We start from the raw sequence: 21,079 nt of genomic DNA, 5'->3' as shown, positions 1-21,079 counted from the left end.
AAGTTTTTGATAAACTATCTCACATTATTCTTGGGAAGAAGATGGAGGGATATGGACTAGATCAGTGGTGTCAAACTCAAGTAGAAAAGGTTCCCTGCATGCTACATATTACTTAGAAAACTACAGATTAACATTGTCTGTGCTATATTGTATTTTTTATTTAGTTAAACATTTCCCAATTACATTTTAATCTGGTTCTACTGGGGAATTTTGCAATAGAAGGACCTTGAGTTTGACACCTCTGGACCAAATAATAATTCAATTAAATGGCTTGAAAAGTAGTAGGATGACCAAATTCAAAAAATAGTTGTTAATAATTCAGTGTTAACATGTGAAATATAAGATATGGAAGGCACTTTTTAGACAGCAGTTTGTCTGAAGAAATATGAGGAGTTTTACTGGAAGACAAGCTTAATATTACTTACCAGCATGGTTTGGTAACCAGAAAAGCTACAGTAATATTGGGTTTCATTAAGACTGGTATAACTTCCAGGAATAAGAATGTGATAGCTTCACTGAACTCTGCTCTCTTTATATCTCACCTTGGATATCATGTTCAGTTCTGGGTACTCCAGTTTAGGAAACGTGATGACAAACTAGAGAGGGTTTGGTGGAGGTCACTAGGTTCGTTGAAGGGCTTTAAGTTCACATCATAGAAGGCTCAGTCAAAGGGGTTAGATCTTTTTAGCCTGGAGGAGAGAAGATTCAGGAAGGACATGATTGCTTTCTTCAAGTATTTTGGAGGGCTGACCTGTGGAGGGGTGATAGTTACATTTGGCTCCAGAGCAGAGAACCAGGAGTGAGGGGGTGAATGTTGCAAGGAGAAATTGAGCCTCAATGTTAGGAAAAAAAAATCAAAAGCAAAATAGGGCAACAGTTTAGAGCTGTCCAAAAGTGGAATGGGAACAGAGGGTGGTGGCTTCTACCACTCCCCCACCCTGCTAGTCTTTAAGCAGGGATTTGCTGCCCACCGTTGTAAGGTATATTACAGTAGGGATATCTTTCTTCTAAGGATTAGATTGGATGACTGCTTAAGTCCTGGATGAGGATTTGACCACAGCAGCAAGGTGGCACAGTGCTGGCCCTGGAGTCAAGTAGACCAGAGTTCAAATCTGACTTCAGACATTTATTAGCTGTGTGACCCTGGGCAAGTTATTTAACCCTGTTGGCCTCATCATCTGTAAAATGAACCTGAGAGGGAAATGGCAAACCACTCCAGTATCTCTGCAGAGAAAATCCCAAATGGGATGATGAAGAGTCTGATACTGAACAACAATTATTGTACTCGTATTTGGCTAAATATTACATTTTTATCTGCATACAAAACATCCCTTATGAGATTATAAGTTCTTAGAAGGTGGAATCAAGTTCTTTCTTTATATCTCTCCTAGTGGAGGTATATTACATAGTAGAGGGGCTTAATAATCTCTTTCCAGAAGTCCTGGAAAGTGGTGAGGAACTGGACTATGATGGTGCATAGTGATGTGAGGGACATTGCGTAGATAAAACCAACACATACTTTGATACTTGGTGATTTTAGTATCAAAGTGGCCATGGGTGAATGGAAAAAGCTATGTTGGAAAAGAGAGTCAAGTCATAAGTGAGACCAGAGATGTATAGAGTCTTCAGAGCTCTGGTGCATGTACATTAGAAATACACTTTTGGAGGGCTTATTGAATTATTTTTCATTTTTACATCATCGTCATTTTCAGATATAATAGCCCTCCTCCACCCCTACACAGTAGTCATTTACTTCTAAAACCGTAAAGCAATGAAGCTATAAATATTGTTCTCAAGAAAAGAGTTAGAAGGTGTTGAATGTGGCAAATCAAGTAATATATTTTTTAAAAAATGAAATTGACATTCTTAATAGATCCAATGCAACTGATAGCAGACATAGTTGTCATTTCTGAAGTAGCTGTTAGGGTGTAGTCAGATCTCTATCTGGTGAGGGCAAAGTTCAAAGGAAATGCCAAATTAAGACAATAAAGAAGAGAAGGCCCTAGGAGCCATTGCAATAGCACTGATCTGACTTGCAAGATGTTTTAGATCTGGGAAAATTGTTCAAAGCTACGGTAAAATAAAACATTGACCTCAACTTACCACTTCCTAGAAAAGTTTTGCTGATCTCAAACAGTGGCCACAATAAAGAGTCTGAAAGAGGCTAGGAACCTTCTTCGCTAGCAATCGCTTAATCTCCTTGCTGAATTGAAAGAGGTAGAAGTCGAGGAGGGCAAAGATTACTGCAACAGCTTATTTACAAATCATGATGGTTAATAATGATGAAAGATTATGCGCAGCTTTACTTCATAAAACAATGAAAATCAGTTCAGGCTAAAGCAAGAATTGCTAGCTTTACATATCATTTTAAAGTTTGCAAGCATTTTACATGTATTCTTTATTTGATCCTCATAATACCCTGGTGAGATACGTGCTGTTATAATTCCCATTTTATAGATGAGAAAATCGAGGGTCAAAATGGTGAAGTGAGTTGCTTGGAATCACATTTGATTTTATTAAGCAGGGGAGGGACATGGTGACACATTTGCTTTAGGAAGATCACTTTGATACCAATGTGGAGGATATAATGGAGAGAAGAAAGATTTGAGGCAGGGAGACCAATTATTAGGGAGCCGTTGCTGTAGTCCAGGCCAACCGTGATAAAAGAGTGAACTAAGCTAGTGGCCATATGAATAGAGAGAAGGATATCATGGAACTGAGTTTGGTTCCAAAACTGGGAATCTGCATGATTGCAAGAAAGAAAGGTACCCTCAGTAGAAATAATTAAGTTGGGAAGGATGGGGTGGGTTTGGTGGGAAAGAAAATGAGGTCTGTTTTGGACTTGCAGAACTCCTGTCCTTCCCCATTTCTCTGCGTAATGAGTAGAAGACATGTTTCATTGTATGTTCACCAGGACCATTTTTCAATTCAATTTTGAATTTGCCACATGAAAAAAGGTGAATTTCCTTTTTTGTCATCTCTTGATTTGTATTGCTTTGGTCGTCGTGCATATGTTTTTTTCCTCATTAAACCTATTTTACTCTCATTAATTCACACAGATCTTTCTGTGTTTCTCTGATTTCTTCATATTTATCACTTTTTGTTGAACTTTATTTATGTGATAGTCTATCACATTCACATGCTATTTCCCCATCAGTGGGCACGCACTATTGTTTCTATCTACTTGCTACCACAAAAGTGCTTCAATGAATGTTTTGTTATACATTTTACATTGGACATTTCTGTCTTTGACCCCTTTGGAGATAAAGACTCAGTAGTGGAACTAGTGGGTCAACTGTATGAACAATCTAGTACCGTTTAAAGAATAATTCCTAAATGATTGAGACATTCCCAAAGGTTTTGACCCTGAGAGTTCATTTTCTGTCACTTCAGTGGAAAGTCCACTTTTTGAGTTCAACAAAAAAGTGTGAACACCACAGTGTCTTTATAGAACAACTTCCTGTTTCTCAGAATGTGGTGAGCTTCCTTTCTGTTGAAGAGAGGCTTTGCTATCCTTGTTGCATGATACCAGCTTCTAATAACCCCATTTCTGTCAGACACCATAGTTTCTTTAGTCACCTAGGTTTGCAAATTTGCCATGATCCTTGCCTCGTTATTCTTCCTCAGGTCACATATTCAATCTGTTATCAGTTTTCCTCAGTTTTACCTCTACGTTATTTCTCATAGACATTCTCTTATCTTTACTCACATGGCCACCTCTCTAGTTCCTATCTTGATCATTCCCTGCCTACATTATTGCGGTAGCTTCCAAATTGGTCTCTTTACCTCAAGTGTCTCCCCTCTCCAACCATCCTTCACAGAGTTGCCAAATGATTTACTTATTGTGCAGGTATGTCTCATTCACTATTCACTATTGCCTCTAGAATCAACTGTTTAGCTTTCAAAGCCCTTCAGAACTTGGCTCCCAACCTACTTTCCCACCCTTACTGCATACTACTTCTCCATACTCTGATATCAAACTAGTTGGTTTTGGTTTGTTTGTTTCTTACACAAGACACCGCACCTCCCACTTCCATATCTTTGTACTAACTGCCATTCATACCGGGAATGGACTGCCCCTTCATCTCCAGCTGACCTTTCCTTTGTAAGACACAGCCCCCCTTGGGGTTTGTCAAGATAAGGAACCACTTTGAGGAGTAAGAGCCATGTGAGTTGAGAAGAGAGCCACTTACAAGAGAGAAGAAGTTAATCCCTTAAGAAAGAATTGTTCTGCATCTCTAAGAGGAGCAAGGAAATTCCGCTGTCTTTCTTTATTTTCATTGGTTATTTGGTAGTGGGATAACAAGCACAATGGAGAATACCACCCCTAGCAGGGAGTGGGTCCAATTAGTGAAGGTATAACACTTGGGGAGATTTAGGCATGGCCATCAGGAGATGAGATATGGAAAGGAACAGGCCAGGGAGCCCGACTGAATAATATCTTCTTTGGCGATGTTGTACCCAGGGGATCAGAGTGAGAATAACATGAGAAGAAAAAGATGTTTGCTCCTCTATAAACATATTTTTCCTGTGTCCCCTCTTCCTACTGATACTGTACCTTTTGTGGGAGTTTTGTTGAGGGGGATCTATTATTCTCAAAGTAAATAGGTGTATATTCACACATATGTAAATATACATCTATATATGAATGTATATACACACATATATGTAAATATACATTTATATATGAATACGTATATATATGTACATATGTACAGGTAAATAAAATTTAAGTGTCAAATTGAATTTTGTCTTTTTTGGGTATCCTTTAACATAATACCTGAATACTGTAGTTTCCTTTTTGATTGATTAAAACAACCATATAAGCTTATTATCTTCCTGAGTTCAAATCTGGCTCGACACTTACTAGCTGTGTGACCCTAGGCAAGTCACTTACCCCTTAGTTTCTCATCTATAAAATGAACTGGAGGAGGAAATGGCAAACCACCCCAGTATCTTCGCCAAGAAAATCCCAGATAGGGTCATGGAAAGTCAGATGCTTCTGAAACACTTGAACAGTAGTAACAGCATAAGATACGTGGTTCTGGAGGGGTTTAACTTGAAAAGTTACAAGGATAGTTATTTGAGTCATACGGGAATAGAATGTACACTTCCAGGAATCATGACAGAGTAGATTTCATTATAGTTCAAGAACTGGAAAGTGGGAGGTAGGGTGGGGGCAGATGATAAGACTGGAGAGATGACCAGGAGGTGAACCAAAGCATGACTGGGACAGGGATTAGCTGTAGTGGGAGGTGTCTGGGGTAACCACCAGTTTTAGCAAACTATTTCCAGACTCATCTTGTGGCCTTTTTGTGTTTGGGTGGGCCCATAGTGTGGCTGGAGAAGCATGGGATAGTATGAAGGCACAAGTACTCCCCTCTTCCCCTTCCTTCACCCTTGCCCTCCTTTGCTAATGCCTTCTCTCATATTACCTTCCATTTACAGTTACTTGTCTATATCTTGTATATGCATAGTTATTATCATATTCTCTCCTTCATTAGAATGTCTGCTCCCTGAGAACAGGGACTATGTTTCTGCTTTTTTTTTATATCCCCAGGGCTGGGCACATAATCAGTACCAAATGCATAGTGACTGACTAAATTTATCTCTCTTGACTCTGTTTCCTAATCTGTAAAGTAAGTGGACTGGACTAGCTGACCTTCAAAATCCCTTTCATGGGAGCCTATGAATCCATGCATAAATGCATTCATGTAGCAAAATGTCTTTTCCATATGTAGGGACTTTAATTGTTCCCTTTCTGAGATGGATTGCTGCAAAACTATAGGGAGTTGGCACCGTCAGTGACTTTTCTGTCTCTCTGCTGTTGTCATCTCTCTCCCTGACTGCTTTGATGCCTTTAGAGTGTCAGAGAAGGATGGAAGAACTCTGTTCTTGCTCTGTAGGAGTGGACAAAAACTACATTTCTGGCCATCACTTTTAGGAAGGACATTGACAAACTAGAACTGAGTCTGTCTGAGGAAGAACAGGAGGGGAGAGAAACAGGGACCATAGCATTTGGGCTAGCTGTCCCCCATACTTTCCTTATCTCTGCTTTCCATCAAAGTTCAGTACCTGTACACTAAGTCTTCATAGATTTCCCAAGCTCGGTGCCTTCTCCTTCTTGAAATATTAAGAGTACTTTGTCCAGCTCACTCCTTTGTTAATAATCCTGTAACTGTACTATGCCCATCAGAATGCTTCGTGTAAGTTATCTTGTCCACCCTCCTCCCAAAACGCTCCACACCCCCACTAGAATGTAAGCTCTCGGGGGCAGAGGATGCTTTCTTTTTGTCCTTGTGTACTGGGTAGCAGCCTGGATAGTACTTTTTGAGTCACTGAGAAAAAAAAAAAGGAGAGGAAAAGAAGAAATCAATGACCAAAATGACTAGTGCCGGAGAAAGGGGAAAGAATGAAGGAAACAGAAGGAAAGAGGTGAAGCTGGGCAAGCAAGAAGGAAGCAAGAAGGAAGCAAGAAGGGAAGGCAAGAAGAAAAGAAGGGAAGGCAAGAAGAAAGAAAGAAAAGAAAAAGGAAAGGAATGAAAAGATAGGGGAAGAGGAAAAGATGAGAAAATAAGAAAAGGCATAAGCTCAAGTGAAGAACAAAATATATAAAAATTATAAAAATATAGCATAATATTAAATTAAATAAATAGTACAAATCTTAAAAAATAAGGCTATGCATTCTCCAGGTACACATCCTGGCACTTAAAGGAATAATTACTAGATTTTTAATCAAATAACTGGGCATGCATCCTATCTAAATCTGTTTCCTCTTTTATAAAATGGGTTTATTCATAGCTACATTTTGTACCTCACAGAATTTTTTTGAGGAAAGACTTTTAAAAAGGACTCTATAAATGCTTTCCTTTATTGTAGTTCTTCCACCCCGATGCCCAGTGCCTTTGATATTGTTTTCCTAGGTGTCTAGGTGGCAGTGAACAGATTGTTTGGACCAGAAGTCAGGAAGACCTGAAATTCCAAGTCTACCTCAGACAATAACTGTGGCTAAGTCACTTAACCTGCCTCAGTTTCCTCATCTGTAAAACGGGGATAATGATAGTACCTTTCTCCCAGGATTGTTGGGAAGATCAAATAAGGTTATATTTATAAAACAATTTGAAACTCTCAAAGCACTATACGAATGCTAGCTATTATTGGAGATGAACTGAATTCATGTCACATTAGGTGCTGTACTTATTTCTAATGATCCCTGACTCACCTGCCGGAGAATTTGAGGGGCTATTTATCTTTAAGATGAAAAAAGTCAGCCTCAGGAGCTTAAACCCACTTGTTCCTTTGTGGTTCAGCTGCCTCCAGGCTACCGGCTTTGTTACAACTAAAGTCATTTCCATGACTAATGAAAGTTCACATTTTTCTCCTTAAGTGGTTAGTGAGAACCAGAGAGATGGAAATGACCTATTCGATCAGCAAGCGTTTGTTCTCTGCATCTGACCCTTGGGAGGGGGATAGATGATCCTCTATTCTTTATACTTTCTTTTCCCTGGTTTCAATGTCATGAGAACCGTGACAGCATCTGACCCTGTGCGTGGAAAGGATTCATAGCTTGATGGGTCAGGTTCAACCTCAGAATCTGAGAGGTTTTTTTTAAAAAAAAAACTTTCACTTGAAAACCAAACCAAGCTTACCTAATTCTTCTACCCATAGCTACATTACCGTTTCTAATCGCACCATAAGCCTGTTTTTATTTATACACACACGTATCATGTATCTATAACTACATACCTTTATTTATCCACCTGTTTGTCTCTCCCAACAGAATATAAATTCCTTGAAGGCTACATGTGTTGTATTTTTGTCTTTTTCTCCTTAGCACTTAGTGCAGTATCTGCCACAAAGTAGGTACTTAATAAATGCTTGCTTATTGGCCATAATATTAGAGAGTTACGGCAACAATAATAATAGTAACACATCTCAAAGTTTTTATTTATTATAAATATATATTTATTATTTTATTTATATGTAGTTCATCTCCCTGTAAGGTGCAGAATATTCCTCAGCAATGTTCCTGATATCCCCACAAGTAATAATTATAACTAGCATTCCTAAGTACCTCAATATACGTACATTTATATGTACGCATATAAATATATACATGCACAGACACATATAGACATATATATGTTTGCAAAGCACTTCATAATTTCATTTGAACCACATAACAACCTTGGGAGGTGGGAACTGTTACCCCTATTTTGCAGATGAAGGAAACTGAGGCAGTCAGAGGTGAAGTGATTTGACCAAGGATACTCAGATAGTGTCTCGAGGTAGATTTGAACTCAGGTCTTTCTGACTTCAGATCTATGATTCTATTCAGTGCATCTATAACTGTCTTATTAGGACTTCTTTTTAGTGGAGTTATTTCTAGGGTTTTGTTTTCATTTCATTATGTAATTTTGTTGGTTTCACTGGCTGGATGATGGGGCTTTCTTCTAGAGTAATTACTATCATTTCAGCTCAATTTCCCAGTCATTTATGGAGGAACTGTTATTACATAGTGCTCTGCTAGAGAGCTGAAGTGTTTTAGAATAAGGAAAATGAGGTATAGCATAGACAAAGGGTGTATACATTCACATACACTTAGTGAAGAGCCGTTGTCAGCAGTCACCCAACCCCAAGTTCAGCACCTTCTTGCCCAAGACAACTTGATGTGCCCTTTTATTCCCCAGACAACATGCCACAAAAGATTTATTGCATCAGCACTTAACCTCTATTTACCTCAGCTGCCTCAGCTGTAAAATGGGGATAATAATAGCACCCACTTCCCAGGAGTGTTGTGAGGCTAAAATGAGATAGTGCTTTACAAACCTTAAATCAAAGCATTGTATAAAATGCTCTCATCATCATCACCTTATCACATGTGACCTGTTATTCTATCAGTCTGAGATCTTTTTGGATCCTGCCTCTGTCATTCACCATAATGGGCTTGGCCTCAGAAGAATACGTATTAAAATCCTAATTTAGATGCTTTACTAGAAAAATACCTATTTCACTTCATTAAAGCTGTATTTTCTCATCTATAAAGTAGGGATAATGACAGTAGCTATGTCAGAGGGCTCTTGGGTGGGTAAATTAATCAATCACTAATTAAAATGTGGAATGATTTAGGACCCAGGACAGATTTCTTAGCCTTTCCACTGGAGAGCTCTCTTGAAGCTAAAATTTGTTCAGTATGACTGACTCTCTTTGGGTCCTCTTAGGATCCATCATTCATTTGGATCCAATCTTTAATTCAAATAATTACGTTATCATCTGGCCTACATCTTTCCATTTTGATGAAAACTAGTCAAATGTCTGATGAAACTAGTCAAATGTTTGATGAAACCTAGGGCTATTTTAATGTCTATACATCCCCATATTCTCCCACACTAGTAACCCTGTTAAAGAAGGAAATAAGGTTGCACTGACATGTCCTGTCTTTAACAAAGTCATTCTGGCACATAATGACCACTACTTGCTTTTTAAAAGTGCTCATCAACTATCCCTTTTATAATGTGTTCTAGAATTTTTTTAGGATTTGATTTCAAGTTTACTGGACCAAGATTTGCATACTTTATCAATCTCCTCCCCTTTCCTTTGAAAATGAGATTTTCCATTGCCTGCTCCTAAAGTTCTTTTTTCTCATTCTCCAAGATTTTTTGATCCCTACACAACCACTAGCAGACAGTACTTCTTATTTCTGCAAAGGTCCATTTGTGGTTTGGGAATCTCACAGAAGACTTCTTTGCACCATTTATCCTTTTCCACCAGTGGAAATGTTATGTGTCCAGACTAAGGGAACAGAAGCAAAGGATAGAGGACTGTAATTCTATATTCCTTATAGTTGCATTTTTTGTTCCAAGGGTGAGTGATTCAAAGTGAGCTCTCACTTGAGGTGACTTGGAGTAGGAAGGTGGTGAGAAGAGAGAGATTCTGGGATATAGGAATGAGGCCATTCTTGGGAAGTTTTCTGCATAAGAATACGGTGGAGTGGGTTGGGGGAGGTACTCTTCTCTAGCCTAACCCATCATCTGGCAGCTTCCCATTTCAGCTAATCATTCTTGTTAATTAATTATCAAGAATAATTGGCCCTGCTATTCCCATGCTGTTGAAGGGATTGCCAGTGCCTTTTAAATTCAACACCCTCTAAATTCTTTGCTCTGATACAAAGTGCCAGACACTCCACTTTAGTTCTCCTTTCTTTTTACGATTTAATGCCAGATATCCCTCTCTGTTGGCTCTGACTGGTATAAGCTTTCCACATTGTTGCTGTCAAAAGAAGGAACATACTGTACAAGTTAACTATTCTGAAACACCAGTTGAAAGGCATTGGCAAACAGGTGGGTCTGTGATTGTGTAAACAAGCATGTTAATGGATTTCAGAGTCACTGAAAGCAGAGAACTACCTGTTCACATTACATTTCTTGTCACACTTTGGTCTGAGTAGCTTTGTTGCATGTGTTAGGGGGATTTTTTCTTCTTGAGTTATTGGCAATAAGGTTAAGAGACATTCTGTGGTCTGCTCTTTGGTGTTCAAAGAAGGCAGCATGCTCAGGTCCCAGGACTGATCAGTTTCCCTTTCTATACAGGTATGCTCTTGGCAGTATCTGCATTCATGTTCATTCCAGCTGTCTTTAATGATGTTCCCCTTGACCCTGACTTAGTGAGACTGTCATGGTATGCTGCTGGAGGTTCGCAGTCGGTTGCAGATTTCATTCTTGTCCCTGGAACAGTGAACAAAGAGGCAGGTGGCTGCCAGTTATCTTGGTGGTGATATTTGTGAAGAAATACTTGTCCCTGAGGACTTGTGTGTAATGGGGAGTGCCATCCTGTCCTGGACACATAACAAGAAAAGGTCAGATCGCTATGTTCCCAAAATCTTCCTCTTAACTGGGTTCAATTACCACTCTTTGCTCCTTTTCCTTTAGTGCCACATAGTGTTATAGTAATGAACCTGAGGCATTTAAATCTAGTGTGATGCTTACTGCCTACACTACCTTGGGCAAGTCATTTTACTTTCCTGGGCCTCAGTTTCCTTATCTATAAAATGAGGGGTTGTCCTTCAATCTCCTTTCTCTCCCATGTCTTATGATGCAAGTAACTAATCTTATTAACTGAACCTGTAGTTAAATGAACCCCACAGATTGAAAGTTTATTGGGAATAAATAATAAAGCCCACACATGGAAGCTGGATTCCTTCTTGGTGGCTCATTTAGGATGGTAGCAATAATATTAGCTGCTGGAGTCCCTTGACCCTGGGAATAGACCAGGACTCTGCCCCATACAAGTTAGACCATTTTCTTCTTAAATGGAATTGAAATGTTTCTCAAGATTAGATTGGCTTAGATCTGGCAGTTACGTGACTTCCTGGTCACTTAAAGGCATAAAAAAGCCCCACAAGGAGTTGGGGCTCTCCTGACTTGGCTGGTATCTCAAGGCTGTATGGGGGTCATCATACTCTGCCCCACTGACCAGACATGTTTCAGTGTAGAGATGAAGGGGGACTCCCCTAGTACAGTTGAGTGACTTTTCCTTGTTGACCATCTTGGTAACCAAGTAAGTATATAGAGTGTAGGAGTTAGAGTCAGGAAGACAAGTTCAAAGCCTGTCTTAGGCACTTATCAGCTGGGTGACCCTGGGCAATAAGTGAGCATGATAAAAGCTCCTTCTTCACAGGATTATAAGGATTAAATATGACAATGTATGTAAAACTCTTTGTAAACCTTGAAGCACCATATCAATAAAAACTATCGTATTTTTGCTATAGATTAGTAAATACTTGGTTAACTTTTGAATGTTAGATTTAACTCCAATATTGGACCTAAAAGTATTATTCCCTTCCTGGCTCTACTTCTGACATTTTACACTTTGCCATTAGGCGTCAGCCACTGTTTTGCCCTGTGATTTCCCTCAGTGCCTGTGGCCTTTTCATCCTGGAACATTCATCCTTCCCTGTAACCTTCTCATCCAGGAACATCTGTTCATCATGCTGGTGTCCTTCTCCCATTGTTGGCTTCCTCCTGAGGCCTTCCTTTTCTTTATGGAGGATCCCAACCTGCTAACCTTTATTCTCCTGGTTTTACTTATGACTTTCTGGACTTCAGTACCATCCCCTTGCATGGGTCCCTATTCTTTCCTCACCATCTCCAAATCTGGCTTTTCAGTTTCCTTTTGTGCCATGTTTTTGTCCATTAGGATGTAAACTCCTTGAAGGCAAGGATTGTCATTTGCCTGTGTTTGCATCTCCAATACTCAGCACAGTGCCCGGCCCATGTTAGGAGCTTAATTAAATAAAGACTCAGCACTTTAACTATCAGGGGACTGACTCAAGCAGGCCTTTCAGCAAGTCTTGTATTTCTTCTGTTGCATCTGGTTGTAATAATATGGAAGCCTCTGGGGGTGGAACCAAGATGGCGGAGCAGAAAGACACACATATGCTGGTTCTCCCCACACAGCCCATAAAATACTTGTAGAGAGGGACTGTCAACAAATTTTGGAGCAGCAGAAGTGGAGAACAACAGAGTGGAGGAGATTTCCAGCCCAGGGTGACCTGAAAGGCCCATGGGAAATGTCTGTTGTACCATACATGGAGCAGAGCCCAGCCCAGCCTTAGCCATGTGGCATGGCTCTGGGAGGAGGACACCTGAGGGGTGGAATCTCCAGTCACAGTAGCAGCGAATCCCCAGTCAAAGTAGCAGTGGTTGGTAGATCCCTCAATCCACAGGCACCAAAGGTCAATGACAGGGATTTTTCAGCTGGCTGGGAAGGGAGAAGGGCCTTCCCATAGCTCTGGCCTTAGGCAGCAGCTGCAGAGGCCACATCAGGCAGGTGGCAGCAATTCCCACAGCAGTCCCTACAGCAGCCCACATCCATTGTTGGATTGTAAAAACTCTGGGGCACTGAGCAGCCCATTCTTACCTCAGTCCTGTGTAGAGACCCTGGGGCAGCTGATCTTTATCTCACACTGAATGGTGGCCCTGCCCATGCAGCTTATCTGAATCTTAGCCCCCAGTGCTGGCGTGGCAGAACTGGAGGCCAGGTGGCTGTGGAGAGGAAACTCTGCTAAGATTCTGAGCACAAAAATCTCTGCCTGTTCCCAGACCAGTGTACACACTTGATTGTGCCACCTTGGAGGAACTGAGATTTTACAGATTCCCAGAGTATACCCTACTCTTGACAAAGGACCCAAAAGTCAAGTAACTGGTTGGGAAAATGCCCCCAAAAGGGAAAAAAATAAGACTATAGAAGGTTACTTTCTTGGTGAACAGATATCTCCTCCCATCCTTTCAGATGAGGAAGAACAATGTTTACCATCAGGGAAAGACATAAAAGTCAAGGCTTCTGTATCCCAAACATCCAAAATAAATATTCAATGGTCTTAGGCCATGGAAGAGCTCAAAAAGGATTTTGAAAATCAAGTAAGAGAGGTGGAGGAATAATATGGAAGCCTTTATGGCTGGGAACATAATATACGTTTTGAGTTAGAAAAGGATCCTAAATGCATCTAGTCCAATCCCTCATTATATTAATAAGGAAACTAAGACCCTGGGAGTTGAATTGACTTGCCCAACGTCAGATGGGGGTCTGAAGATCAATGAAGGGAATTAGAGATGTTTGCCCTGGAGAAATCTCAGGGGAGATATAATAGTTATGTTCAAATATCTGAAGGGATAGGATGTGGAAGAAGGACTTTACATTTTGCTTGATTTCATGTTTTATTTTATTTGGTCCCAAAGGAAAGAATGAGAACCAATGGCTGGATATTATAAACAGATCAGTCAGTAGACATTTATTATGTCTACTGTGATACAAAACACTGGGAATTCAAATACAAAAATTAAGTAGTCCCTGACCTTCAAGAGCTTATGTTCTAATGGAGGAGACAGTTTTACTTCTGACACATGGAATACTTTGAGGGAGTTAGGTGGTGTAATGGCTAGAGTACTGGATTTAGAGTCATGAAGACTCTTGCCTGTGGCACTCTCAGCCTCAGTTTACTTGTATGTAAAATGAGGTTGGACTCAATGACCTCCTGGGTCTAAATCTATGGTCCTGTGATGTATGTATGTAAATATATACTTGATATATACAAAATGGATACAAGGTAGTTTGGGGAAGGAGTATGCTGGAGTTGGAAGGAATTGAGAAAGGCAACAGGTAGAAGGTGGAACTTGAATTGGGTCTTAAAGAAAGTTAGCACAGAAACCAAGATGGGAAGGCTGTGAGAAGTGATGAGCACTAACCAGAAAGGAAGGGGTTACTTCTGGAGGTAATTAATGGGCTTTCCTTCCCTGGGGCTCTCTGAGGACAGGTTAGATGACCAACATAATGATGATTCCTTAAGGGATCTTGATTGGACTGAATGGCTGCAGAAATGGGATTCTGCAAAGCCCATCTGCCTATTATCTCATTAAACAAAAGGATTCTATAAATAAGATGGAGAGTGAAAGTTTAACCTACTTCAGAAAATAAGATTTTGAAGTTTATTAATAGCATTATCTGCATACAAGTGAGGTATATGATCACAGGAGAGTCACTTAAGCTCATTCCTCAGTCTTCTTTATCTTTAGTGTATATGATAAGGATAATAACGCTACTAGAACCTAGTTCACAGGGGTGTTACGTGGTCTAAATGAAAAAAAGTATATAAACTTCATTGTAACCGAAGTGCTAAAGAAATTTTAGTCATTATTGTAATTATTAATGTGTTGATTACAAGTGGTTCTAATCTATTAATTGGATCAACCTGGCACACCTCAATTCAACAAAATTGGATTTTTCTTTAGTTTGTTATGTCATGTACTTAAAAGTAATGGCATAGATTTTCTTTTGAAATTTTAGCTAGTTCAGGCCTTCATTTATTCAAACTAGTTATACCTGCCTTAAATAGTGAAATTACTCAAAACAATTGATTCGTAGACTCTCGGAACTGGAAGGGAACTCAAAGATCATCTAATTTAACTTATATCTGGACAAGAATATCCCCATAGTGCACCCCTGACAAGTGATCATCCAGCTTCTGCCATGGTAGCTGGCCAGAGGTTTCAGTGATTCCTCTTCCTACATTGAAAAATGGTTGGAGATTTGAATTCTTTTATGATTCTAGTGAAATTAGTGTAATTATTTTTAGAGGTCTGAGTTCTCTGAGGTTTTGAAAGCAAAGAAAGGGTTGGTTAAAAACCAGTTTCTTTAAATAACTAACTCTTGTAAGTGTGAATTCTGAATAGAACTCTTAGCCTTGCCCCTACTGCTTGTGCTGTTGGAGGACTATGAGAGAAGGAGGTTTACTTAAGTGTAGTGGAAAGAGAAGCCAAGATGAAAGGCACTGGGTGTGTGAGTATATGTGGCGATTCCTCCACCCCCTCCTCCTCTTGGTATTTCCCTTAGAGGGACTAGGTTTCTCACCTTTTAAACTGAGACTTGGGGGTAGGGAAACGTGACAGAAGAGTAGAGAACATATGCTGTGGAATGGAGCTTGAAAGTCAGTATGGGAGCATGGAAGCAACTTGGGACCGAGAATCAGGAGACCAAATTTTTACACACACACACACACACACACACACACACACACACACACACACATCTATCTATCTACCTATCTATCTATCTATCTATCTATCTATCTATCTATCTATCTATCTATCTATATTTGGAGAGATACACACATACATATACACATGTAGAGTGCACAAATATATACACATAGGCACACACATACATATATGTATATCCTATGTATAGTATGTACTATATACATAATGCACACATATAGTATATACAATATACAGATATATTTATATGATATAGCTCCACCACTAGCCATCAATTAGCTCTATATCCTTGAGCAATTCATTTCATTTTTCTGAATCTCAGTTTCCTTATCTGAAAAATGAGGGTGTTGAACTTGACTCTTCAAGTCATTTCCAGCTCTAATTATATACTAGATTCTACACTATATGTGTGTCTGTATAATACACACACACACACACACACACACACAGTCTAAATTAAGTGCTATTTCCATTTTACAGATGGGGAAATGAAACGGAGTCATAGAATTATAGTATATACTATACTACAGTATTATATGTAATTATAATAGTAATTGTAGTATATACTATACACCCAAACACACAATACAAACCATATATACTACACACTATAGTATATACACTACACATTATGGTATATATAGCACATACACTATATAATAATATACTTTGTGGTATAGTCTGTGCTATATAGAGTTTTTTATTATATATGCTACACTATGTAGTATATTATTAAACGTTATATTATATAGCTCATAGTATAGACCACACGTATAGCATATAGTATACTACATAATATATTGCATAGTTCATAGTATATACTACATACATACTATGATATATAGCAATGCTGTATATACTACATATAATATAGACATACATACATACTAAACACAATACACACATGCTATATATGTCCGAGGGACTGTAGATCTCAAGCAGGTCAGCATATTCTTGTTCAGCTATAATCAGGAGATAGCTGGATGTGGCTTTCTGTTTCTAGTTCCTTTCATTTTTTGTTTTTCAGACTCAGTGGTTCTCACTACTTGGGAGGTATCCTTGGAAACAATCAACTAATCAACCAAAAAGCATTTATCACATACCTGCTGTGTCTATCAGTTCACCACTAAATTACATTTGTTGCATGTACCATATTTATATTGTAAATAAATAGGAGATATATATACGTATGTATCATGGTGCTTTATATAATATACTATGCTATAATATATAATATAGCAGCATAACATGTAGTATATTATATAGCATATGATAATGTAGAGTATAATATATATGTTGTGTGTTATCATATATTGTAATACAGTATATATAGCCTACATGGTAAAATATAATACTATACTCTGTATACTATATTACATAGTATATATATGTGTACTATAGCTTTCTGACTATTTCCTCATCTATAAAGTGAGAATAATAACATCTAACAATTAATTATGAGGGTCAAATGAGATGTTATCTATAGTAAAGTACTCTTGGGAAGTCAGGCTAGTCTTTGGGATTTTCCGATATTTGGGGGGGTTGTTTATAATATTCTTAGGATCATGAAATCCCTGAGTCACATCTTCAGTATTATGAAGTCCAATCTTTGCCTGAAGAACGAGACCCTTAAATTTCCCCTTGGCTTCTGATGTTTCTTGCTTCTGCTTGTCTATATCTAGTGGAAGGGGCTCAGTATATGTCATTAATTTATTTTTTGCTCTGACCTCACTATTCTTTTGATGCATCATCCCCAGAAGCCTCCTTCCTATTTGAGGAAATGTAAACCTCAAACAGGACAACATTATTCCTGCTCAGCTGCAACTATGAGACAGCTGGGTGTTACTTCCTGCTTCTGGTCAGTTTTACTTTCTGCTACTCAGATACAATCATCCTGACTACTTGGGAGGTGCTCTTAGGGATAATCAATCAATCAACCAATAAATATTTATTACATGTTTACTATGTCTATCAGTTCACTACTCTATCAACATGTCAAGGATCTGTTGGCTAGGCACTGTGTGCTGTGTTGTATGACTTCTTCCCATCTCTGTTCTCTAGCAAGTAAGAAGGTAGATGGTGGAAGTAAAGGAGGATCAGGGCTATTGAAAAGGATAGGTGGTGATTGGATGATGATGATGATGATGATGATGATGATGATGATGATGATGATGGTGGTGGTGATTGGATGATGATGATGATGATGGTGATGGCAATGGTGATGGATAGATGGCAGAGGAGGGGAGAAAGTCAGAAAACGCTTCATGGAGAAGGTGGCAATTCAGCTGAACCTTGAAAGAAACTAGTGATTGTGAGAGGTAGAGGTGAAGAGAAAATGAATTCTAGGCAGGGGTAGCTAAGGCAGGGGGATTGGAAATGGAGAGTCACATATAGGGAACAATAAGTCCAGCTTGGTTGAAATGTAGTGTTCATGGAGGGGAGTAATTGGAACAGAACTACAAAGATAGGTTGGGGCCACGTTATTATAGGCTTTACATGTCAACAAAAATACTTATAATAATGGAAAGGGGCATGATGAACTTGAAGAGAGAACAATTCAAATTATTTTATGCCTCTTGCAAACGACAACAGAATGACTTCTCCTTCACTCTGTGTCCCCTTCTGGATCTTTCCTTCTATATTTGGAAGGCTTGCATGGTTTCTCCCCCACCCCTATTACCACCACCTCCCATGTAACAGCTCCTCCCCCTCTTCCCTTCTCAGCTTAGAGCTGTTCTCTGCTTTTCAATGGGGGTGCAGTTACAGTACTTGCTTACAGGTGTGGGTGGAGGTAAGGGGCATGAACAAGGGGTGTGTATATGTATGTGTGTGTGTGTGTGTGTGTGAATGATCAAGGGGAACAATAGTGAGGTGGGCTCTTCTCTCTCCCCACCCAATTTTCTTTCATTTTTATAGTAAATGTCACATTGTTCTCCCCCACCTCCCCCTCATCTATTTCCTGGTCTATTTAAGGAGAAGTTCTAAAGATGAAAGGCACACTTTGATTATGAGTAAATACTCATGAATAGATTTGAGCTTGGCAAAGCTCTTTACATCCATAATCTTTGACATCCATGCTCTTGCTTGACTCTCACCATAAGCTTAAGTGTTATCACAAGACCGGTTGTAAAAATCTAATTAAGTAAATAGAAAGCTGGAACTGGTAGGGATCTTAGAGATCATTTAATCCAGTCCCTTCATTTTACTATAATGCAGAAACTAAAGTTAACATAAGGTCAAGTTACTTGGTCATTTTAATCACAAAGCTAGTAACTGTCAATTCAGGGCATGCAACCAAGTCTCTCTTGACTCCTCTCCCATGACTTTTCCCATCACACTCTGCTGCCTCTCTTTAAGACAGTTGTGTGGATAGAATATAATATTGTTGTCATTGTTGTTGAGTTGTCTCAGTTGTGTTTGACTCTTAGTGACCCCATTTGGGGTTTTCTTGGCAAGATAACTGATTTGACCATTTGGACTGGTTTGCCATTTCATTCTCCAGCTCATTTTGCAGATGAGGAAACTGAAGCCAACAGGGTTAAGTAACTTGCTCAGGTCACACAATTAATAAATGTGTGAGGCCAGATGTGAATTCAAGTCTTCTTGACTCTAGGTCTGGAGCTCTATCTACTATACTATCTAGCTGCCTAGAATCTAATTCTATAACACTAATAATAGCTTATATTCATATTGTCCTTAAGCTTAGAAAGCACTTAAAATAAACAATCAAATTTAATGCTCAGATACCTGTGAAGTAGTCAGGGCATATATTATTCCTGTTTTACAAATTATAGCCCTAAACCCAAGAGACTCAGAGAAATTGGATGATTTGTCCAAGACTGTACAGGTAGTAAGTAGTGCAACCTAGAGAGGAACCAAGTTGTTAGGTCTACAAATTCAGGATGTTTTTATTATATCCTATTGGATGGATGGACACATCCTATCACTCATTTTGTCTGGGGGGCCTCAATCTATCCTGAGGATTTTAAGAATCATATCCCACATATCAAGCTACTGAATTGTGGAATGTTAGAATTGGAAGATACCTTAGAGATGGTGCAGAGAGGGTATCAAAATCGAGGCCCTTCATCAAGTATGACCCTAACCACTTGTCTGGGAGGTCACTTACCTCATTTTCCATAGAGAGAAATGAAGCCTGGAGAGGTGTGATGACTTAACCAATAGTGTATAATAATAAGGATGATGATGATGATAGCTGACATTTATGTAATGCATTAAGGTTTACAAAGCTTTTTCAAAACAGTCTTGTGAGATACTACAATGTATGATTATTGCCACTTTAAAGATGAAGAAATTGAACCTCCAAGAGGTTAAGTAAATGACCCATTGTCACATAGCTAGTAGGTGGGGCAGGTGGGGCCTTAGGACTTCTCTTACCTTCCAACAGAATTGCTTCAAAGGATGTCGCTTATGTATAATCACTTGAATTTCTTATTTCACCAGATTAAACAATATGCAACCAGTCTGGCTTCCTTTCTCCTGTCTTTTAAATCTGATGAAGAGACGTCTCTGGAGATTCAGATAGATCTGGATTGTAACATGGAATGGAAGACAGAAGAAGCAGATGAATGCAACCTCTTATCCAGATTGGGGAGCTCTTAGAAGTGGGTTCTCAAACTGTGATTACATAACTACTCCCAAATATTTTGAAAGTGGAAAAAATAATGAGGAGTGATTTTATCATTTATTAAGACAATAAAGAGTTTTGTTCAAAATGGAATTTGGCTCTATTGAAGTAGCGTAACTATAGTTGGACAATTTTTCCCTCTTCTGAGCTAGATGCTCTTTCTAGTCATCTCATTGGCTGTTTGACATTAACTGACAGATGAGGCAATATGAATACTAGGTAAACTTGATGTGTAAATACATTATTTGTGTTCAATCAATCAAAAAACATTTATTAATTTCTTTGTGCCAGGCAATGAACTACATGTTGAGGATGTAAAAAATCCAAACAAGAAGGGCATCTGCTCTCAAGAAACTTATATTCTATTAGGGAAATAATACATATGTTATATAAGTATAATATATGCACATGTCAACAAACATACATATACACACATACATACACATTTGTATGTATGTATATGTGTGCACACATGTATGGATGTATGTATCTGTGTGTATGTTGGCATATGGTACCTACAAGGTATATATAGAATAGACAGAAGGTAGATTTACAAAGGAAGATATTAGACAATGGGAGGACTGGGAAATCTTTCCTGCAGAAGGTGGCATTTGAACTAAAGGAAGACAGGTATTCAGGATGAAGATGCCAAAGTTGCCAGCATGGACAACTGGGAGGATGGTCATGTCCTTGATGGTATAGGCAAGTTCACAAAAGAGATATTTTTTGCGGGGGGGGGGTGGTGGGGAAATAATTATTTATGTTTTAGATATGCTGAATTTGAGATGCCGATTTCTGATAGGTAGTTGATGATGTGGGACTGGAGCTTAATTCCTGGGAGGAAGTAGGACCAGATATATAGACTTGGAAATCATTACTA

At 38.9% G+C, this 21,079-nt stretch overlaps 1 long non-coding RNA gene across 3 annotated transcripts in view; it reads left to right on the top strand.

Annotated features, from left to right (window-relative positions):
- LOC140529792 (uncharacterized) overlaps positions 1-20,292 on the top strand; it is an 87,291-nt gene extending 66,999 nt beyond the window's left edge. For all 3 annotated transcript variants that reach the window (XR_011975676.1, XR_011975674.1, XR_011975675.1), the window contains exon 3: positions 20,016-20,292. This is a non-coding gene — a long non-coding RNA (uncharacterized lncRNA). The remainder of the gene's footprint in view (positions 1-20,015) is intronic.
- Positions 20,293-21,079: the final 787 nt, after the last annotated feature.

This window comes from Notamacropus eugenii, chromosome 2 (assembly GCF_028372415.1).
Source record: "Notamacropus eugenii isolate mMacEug1 chromosome 2, mMacEug1.pri_v2, whole genome shotgun sequence".
NCBI lineage: Eukaryota > Metazoa > Chordata > Mammalia > Diprotodontia > Macropodidae > Notamacropus > Notamacropus eugenii.
The sequence above is the reverse complement of the archived record's forward strand: the minus strand, read 5'-3'. Positions and strand labels throughout refer to the sequence as shown.